The sequence below is a fragment of the Rattus norvegicus genome, chromosome X, assembly GCF_021556685.1.
Source record: "Rattus norvegicus strain SHRSP/BbbUtx chromosome X, alternate assembly SHRSP_T2T, whole genome shotgun sequence".
Lineage (NCBI taxonomy): Eukaryota > Metazoa > Chordata > Mammalia > Rodentia > Muridae > Rattus > Rattus norvegicus.
In genome coordinates, this window is record NC_141554.1 from 88,255,679 (window position 1) to 88,270,292 (window position 14,614).

Genomic DNA, 14,614 nt, shown 5'->3' on the forward strand with positions numbered 1-14,614 from the left:
GATGAGGAACTCCTTTTATTCTTGAAATTTTTCCTACTAATAAATATTATTAATTTTGGAAGTGGGAAGTGTTTTTAAGTTCAATTTAGGGTATTTTTAAATCAGCAAACAAGGTAACTTACAGTATTCTATGTCTTTTTTACCTTTCAAGACCTTTGTCTATTTTATTTATTTTTCCTTTTCTTTTATTGGATATTTTCTTTATTTACATTTCAAATATTATTCCCTTTCCTGGTTTCCACTCCAGAAACTCCCTATCCCATCACCCTTCCTCTGCTTCAATGAGAGTGCTCTCCAACTTTTCCACCCACTCCCTCCCTCTTCCCTGCCCTCACATTACCCTACAATGAGGCATCCAGCCTTCACAGGACCAAGGGCCTCTCCTCCCATTGATGACTGACAATGCCATCCTTTGCTACACATGCAGCTGGAGCAATGGGTCCCTCCATGTGTACTCTTTGGTTGGTGGTTTAGTCCCTGGGAGCTTTAGCGGGTCTGGTTGGTTGATATTGTTGTTCTTCCTACTGGGTTTCAACCCTCTTAAGCTCCTTCAGTTCTTTCTCTAATTGCTTCACATGGGTCTCGGTTCTCAGTTAAATGGCTGGCTAGAAACAATCACCTCTGCATTTTTCGGCAGAGCCTCTTAGCAGAGAGTTATATCAGGCTCCTGTCATCATGTACTTCTTGATATCCACAATATTGTCTGGGTTTGGTGATTGTATATGGCATGCATTCCCAGGTAGGGCAATCTCTGGATGGCCTTTCCTTCAGTTTCTGCTCCACACTATGTCTCCATATTTCCTCCTTTGAGTATTTTGTCCCCCCTAATAAGAAGGACTGAAGCATCCATCTACACTTCGGTCTTCCTTCTTCTTGAGCTTCATGTGGTCTGTAAATTGTATCTTGGGTATTCTGAGCTTTTGTGCTAATATCTACTCATCCGTGAGTGCATACCATGTGAGTTCTGTTGTGACTGGGTTACCTCACTTAGGATGTTTTTTTCTAGTTCAGCCCTTTTGCCTATGAATTTCATGAAGTCATTGTTTTTGATAGCTGAGTAGTACTCCATTGTGTATATGTACCACATTTTCTGTATCCATTGCTTGGTTAAAGGACATCTGGGTTCTTTTCAGCTTCCAGCTATTATAAATAAGGCTGCTAGGAACATAGTGGAGTATGAGTTCATGTTATATGTTGAAGCATCTTTTAAGTATATGCCCAGGAGTAGTATAGCTGGGTCCTCTGGTAGTACTATATCCAAATTTCTGGGGAACAGCTAGACTGATTTCCAGAGTGGTTGTACCAGCTTTCAATCTTACCAACAATGGTGGAGTTTTGCTCCTTTTCTACATCCTTGCCAGTACTTGCTGTCACCTGACATTTGATCTTATTAACTAAGATCTTATATTAGTATTTGAGAAAAATAATCAGTGTGAAGTACACAGCAATGAATAGCTCAGTTTTCCAAAAAGGCAAACAAATTCTCAATGTGTATGCAGTAAAAATACATCATCAAAATAAAGGCAAACAGGTCATAATTACAGCAACTAATAGGTTAATCTTCTATAATATTTGGAGACTTAAACACCCTTTTATAAAGCTTGACAAATCCAAGAGGCAGACTGCTAATGAGAACATAGCTAATTTCTACAGCATCAAAAATTAGACTAATATAATTTATATCTCTGGACCAGTTAATGAAACTACATTAGGTTATACATTCCCTATAATCTGTTAGAACCATTCAACAAGACATTATATTTTGGCTCAAAAACATACTTTATACAATTTAAAAGAGTAGAACTCATCCTATATATGTTCTCATATAACAGTTGAATTCAACTGAAAAACTATTAGAGAAAAATAGCTGGAATATCACAAAATACTTTGAAATAATAGTAAGTATTATTTTATACAAATTTTATCAGGGATATCAAGATGTCATTTTTTTCAGAGCAATGAAATACTAACATAAACATGTCTTCTGAATTAACCTAAAGCAAGGAAAGGATTGAGAATCCCCTCTAAGATATTATATGAGTCTGGTATTACTCTGTTAGTAACATCTGAATAATATTCAAAAAAGATGATTTTAAAATATAGGTCATTATTAATGATGTACATACTAGCAAAAAGCTTCACTAAAATAATAACAATTACATTCAACAACATGTTGAGATGATCAGTAGGAGGTGTACCTGGGATGCAAAAGTTATTCTGTACAAAGAAATAAAAATTATGATACACTACCTTGCGCAAACTCCATGAAGGGCAATTTTCACATGATATTTTCAGTAGATATAGAAAACCCAAAACCCATATAAAGAGGTACATAGATTCATGGACCAGGAATAGTAGATCAAGATCCATTTTTCCAGGACTTCCACCACCATCTCCCCAACCAAGGCTCCCAATACCATCTCCCCAACCAGGCTCCCACACCCCTCACTGAGTCACTTCCCTTGTACTTGATGTGCATTCATAGAACTTTATTCTTTGTTGTTGTTGAGACAGGGTCTCATTGTGTAGCCCTAGCTGGCCAGGAAATCACTTTGTAGATCAGTCTGGCCTCCAACTTAGAGAGTTCTATCTGCTGCTGCTTCCTGGATGCTGGGATTAAAGTATAGATAACCATGCTTGGGTCATAGATTTTATTTTTTGTTCCCTCTCAATAGTTAACTAGTGCTAAATGGTGCTGGTTTTGTGTCTTCTCTCTGACAGTCTTCAGTTCTGTCTTCCTTTCATACTCCCTCCCTATCTTATCCCATGCCTTCTCTTCCCTCCCCTCCTCCTGTCTCCTCTTCTATCCTTTCCTTACAGAGTTTTTGTACAATAAAAACTGGACAATGTCCCTGCTCTTCTCAGAGTGTTTTGGTGGCTGTATACAGTGAGATGTTAGATCATCCCTTGGGAACCAAAAAACTATGGTAAGCTTGTACCCTAGGCATTTTGGCTCTGTGGCTGGACTTCTCACCTTCACAGACCTGTTGGCCTCTATACAGTTGTCCTGCTGCACAAGTCCCTGTCCATCCATGATAACATGTCCCAAACAGTGTCCTGGAACTTAGCCAATCCTGTTGAATGCAGACACCAGACCCACGCTTTCAGTGTTGGAGCTGAACTGTGGGCTGCATGAGTCTCTGGTCTCTGTGGGGTTGGGCAACACACCAATGGGGCTGATATTTCATATACTTTACTAATGGCATGATGAATCAGCAAGCTAGTTTCCATTCTGCATGTTTAAAGCACTAGTTAATATGTATTGGAGAGGGCGTGCTTGTGAATTTTGATCTAAAGGCATCTATCCTTGCATGCCTGAACTTTTATCAGTTGGTAAGGCAAGCTCTCTGTGCCTGGATTTGTAGGGACAGACCTGTGGCCTCTCTATTGCAAATACAGAGATGGGTCTTTCACTAGCCATTTTGTGGAGCACAAAGCACTTTGGGTCAATGTTTGCTTAGAGCTCCTAATTTGCCTGGCTTTGCTCCTCTCTCCTTCTATTATTCAAATTTCCTTTGTAGACAAACAGGGCCTGTACTATCAGGCCATGAATTACCTCCAGGGCAGTTGAGACCACCTCCCTAGGCAATCCAGGGAGATTGGAAGACGATATCCTCACATACTCACAACCATGCTCCAGGACAAGGGCCATGGCTTGCAAGCTTTGAGTTGGTTGCTATTCAGGATGATGCCTATTCTATACAGTAAAGCACAGTGCCTAAATGTCAATGAGGCTTTGTGTGTTTTATAATGGTCTTGAGAGTGACACAGAGGGCACCCAAGTTTCTATACTTCAGGCAGACCTTCTGGGTTTCTATGACTTTGCCAGCACTAGTGGGAATCAAACACACACACACACACACACACACACACACACACACACGCACACACACACACACGATGCCAAACAATTCCTGGCCCACATACAGCTAGGCTAAGGGCATGTGTTCTCAACCTCCCTGGAGTTCCCTGTAGAAATATGATGAATTAAAATGTACACATCACCTGGAGTCCTTGCACATTTGTTGGAAATCAGGTCAGACATGGTCTGGAGTTCGCACTGTCCCTAGCCCTTAAGAAGAGAAGATCAAGGACTCTTCAAATGGTGCTGGATCTCTGGCCAGTCTCTTGAGCCAGGCCTCTAATTAGCAAGAACACTAATGACTAGAAACTGGTAGGGGTAAGGGTTTTCTGAAGACACCTGCACCATAGCAGGCAGCTCAGCAGTTTCAAGGCTGTGTGATATGTGGTCTTTTAGCTGCAGGCTCTAGGAACTGGTCTGAAGGTCCCTGAAGTAGAACCTCTGTTGGAGGGTCACCCCTCCCTACTCCAAACTTTTATTAGTGTCTAGAGGTATGGGACCCAGATCCCCTTCCTATCTTGGATTTATTTTTTACTCCACAGTCTCCTGACAGAGCTGATTGGTGCCTATCACAGGGGGCTGAGAGGCTGCCTCTGTTTAGCAGTGTTCTTAGTCTTTACAGCTCTACCTACCTCATCTTCTTTTCCCAAGCCATTTGTCCCTGCTCTTACTAACTGCAATAACTGCACAAACAAACATCGCACCAGAAGCCACTAAAATTGAGTTGGGGGGAAGGGGATGACAATGTTGTAGGTGATCATTGAGCTTCTGCATGAATACAGAGCTAGAAGATCTGTGTGTGCAGACATCTCTGTAAGATATGGTCTTCTCTGTGCCCCTCTGGTAAGAAGAGCTGCAGCTATAGGTTGAATATAGTTGGTTGGAAAAAACTCTCCCATGAGCACAACCTTTACATGAGTTCAACAAGGGCTCCTGAGAGGGTCCTGGCCTTGGATCTGGGAGCCATGATGTGGCAGTTGGCTGTGTAGCCATAAGCAGTGTTTATGGTCTGTTTTGAGGGTGTGCCAATCTGTCTGTTCATCCAACTCGGGCCTGGTGAACTGGTAAGCAAGTTCAGGGTTGGGGAAGCATGGTTCCTCCTAGAAGGAGACTCCTAGTACCTGGGCTACATACAGTACTTTACATAGCATCTGCTTGACCTCCTGGCTCCAAAGGCAGTAGATGATGGAATTAAGAGTGTGAACACTGTGATGGCAATGGACACAAACTTATTGTAGTTGAAGGAGTAGATGGCACAGGACTGGGCGTAAATGAAGAGAAAGGCTTAGTAGAACATGACCACCATGGCCAGGTGCAAGGCCCAGGTGGAGAAGGCCTTCTGCTGGCCACCAGTGGAGTACATGTGTAGCACCGTGTTGAGGATGGCTGTGTAGGAGAAGACAGTAAAGAACAGTGCCCCTAACAAGATGAGCAGCACCTGGAGAAAGTCCATGACCTCTGAAACTGATTTGTCAGAACAAGCAAGGTTGACTAGCAGGGACACATCACAGAAGAAGTGGTTCATGATGTTGGAGCCACAGTAACCTAGAAGACACATGAAGAAGACCTTCCCCAGAGAAATGGTGAAGCAAGACAACCAAAAGCCAATAGCAAGAAGGATGCAGAGGTCAGGACTCATGATGGTAAGTCCAGATCTTTATAAGTAATGTCTCTTTAAGCAATAGATTTTTGACAAACTTATCAAAAGTACATAGTAATAAAAGATAGTCACTTCCCAAATGATTCAAGAAAAACTGGATAATTATGGGTACAAGAAAAATATTGTATTTTATTTCATACGTTTTCTGTAACATAAACTCAAAACATTATGAACCATTTTAAAATAAAACCCTGAAATTATAATGCTTTCAGAATATTTAGAAATCTCAATGGAATTGATCAAGACAATATTCAAATATGTAAGAGTGATATAAGAGTAAGAAAACAAATAACTGGATTAAATTGGGCAAAGAAATTGAAATAGGCATTCCTCAAAAGAAGAAGATATTTTAAAAATAGCAAATAACATTAATCATCAAAGAAAACAGACTAAAAAGACTACATACACACACACACACACACACACACACAATTACAAAGAAATATGTAAAGGAAGGACGGCATTGGTGGCAGTGCAAAGTAAACCACTATGGAAAATTAGAGATCATGGATAAACTAACTCTCAGTACAAAAGTCCTAAAATTTAAGGAAAAGGGAAATGATAATTTTAAGAGATCTATTATACATTAAGAAATATTTGATACAGTTGATTATTTATAAGAATAAATCATTTGAGCATTCTTACAACAAAAACTAGTTAAAATGCTCTGTAGTTAAAATGGTAATCAGATAGTTTTAGTTATTGTACTGTGTGTGGATATAAAATTAACCAAAACAAACCAGTAGCCTTCATCTACTCAAAGGATAAACAGGCTGAGAAAGAAATTATGAAAATGACACCCTTCACAATAGTCACAAATAATATAAAATACCTTGGTGTGACTCAAACCAAGCAAGTGAAAGATCTGTATGACAAGAACTTCATGTCTCTGAAAGAAGAAATTAAAAAAAAAAAAGATCTCAGAAGATGGAAAGATCTCCCATGCTCGTGGACTGGAAGGATTAATATAACAAAAATGGCCATCTTGTCAAAAGCAATCAACAGATTCAATGCAATCCCCATCAAAATTCCAAATCAGTTCTTCCTAGAGTTAGAAAGAGCAATGTGCAAATTCATTTAGAATAACAAAAAACCCACAGTAGCAAAAACTATTCTCAACAATAAAAGAACACCTCGAGGAATCACCAACCCTAACCTCAAACTGCATTGCAGAGCAGTAGTTATTAAAACTGTATGGTATTGGTATAGAGAAAGGCAGGTAGATCAATGGAATAGAATTGAAAACCCATAAGTAAACCTACACACATATGGTCACTTGATCTCTGAAAAAGGAGCTAAAACTATCCAGTGGAAAAAAGACAACATTTTCAATAAATGGTGCTGATTCTACTATAGGTCAGCATGTAGAAGAATGCAAATTGATCCATTCTTATCTCCTTGTACAAACTCAAGTCCAAGTGAATGAAGGACCTCCACATAAAACCAGAGAAGCTGAAACTAACAAAAGAGAAAGTGGGGAAGAGCATCAAACACATGGGCAGAGGGGAAAATTCCTGAACAGAACACCAATGGCTTAGGATCTAAGATCTACAAAAGACAAAATGGACCTCCTAAAATGACAAAGCTTCTGTAAGGCAAAGGACAGTGTCAGTAAGCCAAAACAGCAACCGACAGATTGGGAAAAGATCTTTATCAATCCTACATCTGATGGAGGGCTAATATCCAATATATACAAAGAAATCAAGAAGTTAGACTCCAGAGATTCAAATAACCCTATTAAAAATGGGATACAGAGCTAAACAAAACATTCTCAGCTGAGGACTATCGAATTGCCAATAAGCACCTAAAGAATTGTCAACATCCTTAGTTATCAGGGAAATGCAAATCAAAACAACACTGAGATTCCACCTCACACCAGTCAAAATGGCTAAAATCAAAATCTCAGGTGATAGCAAATGCTGGAGAGGAAGTGAAGAAAGAGGAATACTCCTCCATTGTTGGTGGAATTGCAAGCTGGAGTAACGACTCTGGAAATCAGTCTGGCATATAACCAGGACACATGCTCTACTATGTTCTTAGCAGCCTTATTTATAATAGCCAGAAGCTGGAAAGAACCTAGATGTCTTCAACAGTGGAATGGATTCAGAAAATATGGTACATCTACACAGTGGAATACTACTCAGCTATTAAAATCTAATGATTTCATGAAATTTTTAGGCAAATAGATGGAAGTAGAAAATATCACCCTGAGTGAGATAACCCAGTCACAAAATAACACAAAGGTATATACTCACTGATAAGTAGGTATTAGCCCAAAAGCTCCGAACACCCAAGATACAATTTACAGACCACATGAAGGAAGACCAAAGTGTGGATGGATGCTTCAGTCCTTAGAAGAGGGAACAAAATACTCACAGGAGGAAATATGCAGACAAAGTGTGGAGCAGAGATTGAAGGAAAGGCCATCCAGAAACTGCCCTACCTAGGAATCCATGCCATAAACAATCACCAAACCCAGACAATATTGTGGATACCAAGAAGTACATGCTGACAAGAGCATGATATAACTGTCTGCTAAGATGCTCTGCCAGAGCCTGACAGGTACAGAGGTGAATGCTCCTAGCCAGGCATTTGACTGAGAACTGAGACCCCAATGGAGGAGTTAGAGAAAGGACAGAAGGAGCTGAAAGGGTTTGCAACCCCATAGGAAGAACAACAATATCAACAAACTAGGCCCCTCAGAGCTCCTAGAGACTAAACCAACAACCAACGAATGTACATGAAGTGACCCGTGGCTCCAGCTGCATATGTAGGAGAGGAAGCCTTTTTAGACATCAATGGGAGAAAAGGCCTTTGGTCTTGTAAGGCTGGATGCTCCAGTGTAGGGGAATGCCTGAGTGGGGAGGTGAGAGGAAGATGGTGGGTTGGTTGAGGAGCACCCTCATAGAAGCAGAAGGAGGTGGGGATGGGAAAAAGAATTTCTGGAGTGGAAACAATGAAAGGGGATAACATTTGAAATGTAAATAAAGGAAATATCCAATAAAAGAAAAGAAAAAGATGAAAAGACCTTAGCTAAATAAACTGAAAATGTGGAACCTTCTTTTCTTGATATGGTCCTCATTGGAAATTTAGCTCCTACACTTGCATAGACAAAGGACTCAAACTTTATCAGCTGTAATTTAGGATCTCCTGAACTGGCACCAATTCCCATGGTAGTTTCTATTTGTGAGTTTCTGTTTCCTCAAGTCATATATCTCTATATTCTACTGCCTTTTTAATACACATGAAAGCCCTGTTCCCTGTGACTTTACTTCTCCTCTCTGAAAGCAAAGAACTTCTGGCCGATTCTTCTGTTTTTCCTGACATTTGCTTGTTAAAGCAGCATGATGTTGTCTGATCACTGTATAATTTAAATCTAATTTAATTTTTTTTACATGTACGAATTTTATCTTTTTTTAAAATTTTTATTAGATATATTTCTTTACTTACATTTCAAACGTTTTTCCCCTTTCCAGTTTCCTTGATTTTTTTCATTGTAATATTTGATGGGTTATCTTAAGATTTATGGGTGTTGTTGTTTCCTTTCCTTTCCTTTCCTTTCCTTTCCTTTCCTTTCCTTTCCTTTCCTTTCCTTTCCTTTCCTTTCCTTTCCTTTCCTTTCCTTTCCTTTCCTTTTTTCTATTCTTTTCAGACTGTCCAATCATTTGTTTTGTGTGCAGAAATATTCTCTACTTGGTGATATCTTGTTCTCATATTTCCTTCAATATTTCCTTAACTTATTTCAAATACCTGAGTAGTACTTATATATAAAAGACAATATCTCATATCCACAGCTGCCTTCAAAGTCACAAGAAAGTTGGGAATGACCTTGAATTCCCAATATTCCTGACTCAACCTCTGGAAGCCTGGGACTATAACCATGCTATACCATGCCCAGTTTTATGCACTGTTGAGTATTGAATCTAAAGCTTTCATATTCTTGGTCTATAACATATGAGTTAAAGTCAAGTATGTCTGGTGGGGATTTTAAAAATTTACTCTTACATTTGTATATGAGTATACAATGATTATACTCTTGTATATTTTTCTTGACATATGCAGTATTATCTTTTATAAAAAAAACTAGACAGTCTTGTGTTTCCATCTTTAAAATCCCATTTTTTCCCTTCATTCGAAGGTTAATTGTTGCTCTTTTGCACACGTGCGCGTACGCGCGCGCGCGCGCGTGTGTGTTTGTGTGTGTTTGTGTGTGTGTGTGTGTGTTATTTGTTTAATGATTTCCAAAACTATATAAAGTCTGTATTACTTTTCAGGTGTGGTGATTTGATGTCTTCCTTCAGTTAGATTAGTGGTCTTCAAATATTAGATTTCCTTTAACTTTTGTGGCCAGTAAGTCTCCCATGCTTTCATTCTTTATATAACAAATATATATAGTGTGTGTGCGTGTGTGTGTATGTTTGTGTTTATGCAGGTATATCCAGGTGCATGCAGGTCCCCACAGAGATGAGCAGAGGCTTTCAGATACAATGGAACTGAAGCAAGAGACAGTTGTGCACCACCTGATGTCGATAACTATGAAGACATAGCTTGAAAATTCAGCCCAAATTTTACCCGTGTGTTATATAGTCATTCTATCTCAGTAACATTTTTACGTTTCAAATCGAGCAAATGTTAAGAGAAGTGCTATCTCTATGTATATATAAAGCTTTTGAATATCTATAACATTCTAGAGTTCCAGTGACTTTTTTTTCTTAGCAATCTAATCAAAGCCCTTAATGGATTCCTGAAGCATAATTTTTAATTTTAAGAAACTTTGCTACTCAGTTGTTTGTTTTATATTTTTTTCTGAAATTTTGACTTCAGCTAACCACAATTTCCTTTAAATATCTTTGATGAAGTTTCATAAGGAAAAGTTTTCTTTACATTGACAAGATAAGCTTTGAGTCAACTTTATACCCAACACTGTAACTAAGGCCTTCCAAGAACCCCTTAGTCATTTCAAATAATAATTCTCTAGAAATACTGTCTGAAAGAATTATAACCCTGTTTAGCTTCTTTAAATGGTTGTCAAACTTCTTGATTTAAAGAGTCTCTGAACTGTTGACATTTAAGCAGGCAAAGGAGGGAATAGGACACAAGAAAAACTTCCATAGAAGTCAATATTCTTGTGAAGATGCACTGATTTTCTTCTTTCTTTAGGATGTCTATATAAGCCTGTGTTAATGTTTCAGATTACAGTGCATTATACACTTGTAACAGTTTAAAACAATGTCTCATTATTTTATATAGGAGCAGATTTTCAGAAGTCCTTAGTTGTCCATTTTTGCAATACTTGTAATGTTAAATCTATATAGTTACATTTTGCAAAATGGCATTTTGAATTTAAATCTATTCAAAGGCCCCCACTGTGACTCCCAAACACACAATTTTAACTTTTTGCCATATTCTCAAGTCTTTTTCTTTAGAAATTGCATATATTTTTGAAGAATAACATGCATTATATAGTAAAACGTTTTGATGAAGGAGAAATGTATCCAAACTTTTTCAATTATTAAAAGATTCCTGAGAGACCTCACCGCCTGATCAGGTGGGCACTCCTGAGGCTGCAGAGCGGAGGAGACCACCAACACTGCCCAACCCTGCCCACATCCCTGGCCCAAGAGGCAACTGTATAAGGCCTCTGGGTTCCCGTAGGGGAGGGCCCAGGGGCGGCAGGACCCCTGCGCCTGAGACACCGCCGGAACCTGAAGGAAACAGACCGGATAAACAGTTCTCTGCACCCAAATCCCGTGGAAGGGAGAGCTAAACCTTCAGAGAGGCGGACACGCCTGGGAAACCAGAAGAGACTGCACTCTGTGCACATCCAGACGCCAGAGGAAAACACCAAACGCCATCTGGAACCCTGGTGCACGGAGGCTCCCGGAAAGAGCAGCGCAGATCTTCCCAGTTGCTGCCGCCTCGGAGAGGACTTAGGCAGTACCCCAAGAGCAAACTTGAGCCTTGGAACCGCAGGTAGGACCAACTTTTCCCCTGCAAGAAACCTGCCTGGAGAACTCAGGACACACAGAGGCAAAATTCCTCTAGGACCGGGCACTTCCTGTGTTTACGGGAAGTCCCACACCCGCGGATCCCGGCCCGCAGCAACTCTCTGCTCCCAAACCCCGTGGGAGAGAGACCTCATCGCCTGATCAGGTGGGCACTCCTGAGGCTGCAGAGCGGAGGAGACCACCAACACTGCCCACCCCTGCCCACATCCCTGGCCCAAGAGGCAACTGTATAAGGCCTCTGGGTTCCCCTAGGGGAGGGCCCAGGAGCTGCAGGATCCCTGCGCCTGAGACACCGCTGGAACCTGAAGGAAACAGACCGGATAAACACTTCTCTGCACCCAAATCCCGTGGGAGGGAGAGCTAAACCTTCAGAGAGGCAGACACGCCTGGGAAACCAGAAGAGACTGCACTCTGTGCACATCCAGACGCCAGAGGAAAACACCAAATGTCATCTGGAACCCTGGTGCATGGAGGCTCCTGGAAAGAGCGGCACAGATCTTCCCAGTTGCTGCCGCCGCGGAAAGGACTTAGGCAGTACCCCACGAGCAAACTTGAGCCTTGGAACCACAGGTAGAACCAACTTTTCCCCTGCAAGAAACCTGCCTGGTGAACTCAAGACACAGGCCCACAGGAACAGCTGAAGACCTGTAGAGAGGAAAAACTAGACGCCCGAAAGCAGGACACTCTGTCCCCATAACTGGCTGAAAGAAAACAGGAAAACAGGTCTACAGTACTCCTGACACACAGGCTTATAGGACAGTCTAGCCACGGTCAGAAATAGCAGAACAAAGTGACACTAGAGATAATCTGATGGCGAGAGGCAAGCGCAGGAACCGAAGCAACAGAAACCAAGACTACATGGCATCATCGGAGCCCAATTCTCCCACCAAAGCAAACACGGAATATCCAAACTCACCAGAAAAGCAAGATCTAGTTTCAAAATCATATTTGATCATGATGCTGGAGGACTTCAAGAAAGACATAAAGAACTCCCTTAGAGAACAAGTAGAAGCCTACAGAGAGGAATCGCAAAAATCCCTGAAAGAATTCCAGGAAAACACAATCAAACAGTTGAAGGAATTAAAAATGGAAATAGAAGCAATCAAGAAAGAACACATGGAAACAACCCTGGACATAGAAAATCAAAAGAAAAGACAAGGAGCTGTAGATACAAGCTTCACCAACAGAATACAAGAGATGGAAGAGAGAATCTAGGGAGCAGAAGATTCCATAGAAATCATTGACTCAACTGTCAAAGATAATATAAAGCGGAAAAAGCTACTGGTCCAAAACATACAGGAAATCCAGGACTCAATGAGAAGATCAAACCTAAGGATAATAGGTATAGAAGAGAGTGAAGACTCCCAGCTCAAAGGACCAGTAAATATCTTCAACAAAATCATAGAAGAAAACTTCCCTAACCTAAAAAAAGAGATACCCATAGGCATACAAGAAGCCTACAGAACTCCAAATAGATTGGACCAGAAAAGAAACACCTCCCGTCACATAATTGTCAAAACACCAAACGCACAAAATAAAGAAAGAATATTAAAAGCAGTAAGGGAAAAAGGTCAAGTAACATATAAAGGCAGACCTATCAGAATCACACGAGACTTTTCGCCAGAAACTATGAAGGCCAGAAGGTCCTGGACAGATGTCATACAGACCCTAAGAGAACACAAATGCCAGCCCAGGTTACTGTATCCTGCAAAACTCTCAATTAACATAGATGGAGAAACCAAGATATTCCATGACAAAACCAAATTTACACAATATCTTTCTACAAATCCAGCACTACAAAGGATAATAAAGGGTAAAGCCCAACATAAGGAGGCAAGCTATACCCTAGAAGAAGCAAGAAACTAATCGTCTTGGCAACAAAACAAAGAGAATGAAAGCACACAAACATAACCTCACATCCAAATATGAATATAACAGGAAGCAATAATCACTATTCCTTAATATCTCTCAACATCAATGGCCTCAACTCCCCAATAAAAAGACATAGATTAACAAACTGGATACGCAATGAGGACCCTGCATTCTGCTGCCTACAGGAAACACACCTCAGAGACAAAGACAGACACTACCTCAGAGTGAAAGGCTGGAAAACAACTTTCCAAGCAAATGGTCAGAAGAAGCAAGCTGGAGTAGCCATTCTAATATCAAATAAAATCAATTTTCAATTAAAAGTCATCAAAAAAGATAAGGAAGGACACTTCATATTCATCAAAGGAAAAATCCACCAAGATGAACTCTCAATCCTCATCTTCGATTGGTTTATATACAAGAGTGCAATTTCTAGGCTTGAAAGTAAAATGATGCTATCTGGTGCTGGATAGAGGAGCCTTATTTTTTATTATGGCAGCTTGCTATTTTTGTAACATGGTGATTTGGTTGAACACAATAAAGTACAGTAGTAACTGATCTCCCCCTCTTCCTGGATGAGTGAGGAGATGATTAAATGTTGATGTTAGCATCCATGAGCATATTCAGATGAGCTTCTGCTTCTGTTGAAAAGGATGCTGTGTTTGATTGTGGTCCGAAGCTTTGAAGCACTACTTGGCATCTCCTTCCTTGGAGGTCTCACTGTTTAAACATAACAGATTTGATAGCTTTTTGGTAAGGTGAGGTCCAGCTTGTCTCCACTAGGTCATCTTCATGTGAATCCGGTGGTTATACGGTTTTGTTCTAGGGATATTTCATTTTTTAATAACGGTTTTAGCTGACATTCATGGAGAGAATGAATCCTTAGAAGTGTGCCACTAGTGAAAGGAAATCCTGTCTAGAGTATGTTTCTTTACAAAGCTGTGTCACACCATCCTTTGGGCCCTCTGCTGGAAAAGTAGAATCAAGTCTCAAATAATGCCTTTTAAATTGTATCCTCTAGTATTATAGATGTAGGACAGTACTGTATCATACCTCTGTGGATGTAAAATAGCTTGTACCTGCTTTATGATACGTAGTAGTGACCGTGCTTTATCAGAGCTGTTTTTAATGATGTTGCTCAGAATGTTTTCTTTCCAGATGATGATTGAGATCTAATTTAAAAAAAATGGTGCCAGGTACCACAAGAGTAACAGA

At 40.2% G+C, this 14,614-nt stretch overlaps 1 pseudogene; it reads right to left on the reverse strand.

The window, feature by feature from the left end:
* Positions 4,963-5,519, reverse strand: Or6b14-ps1 (olfactory receptor family 6 subfamily B member 14, pseudogene 1; annotated as a pseudogene).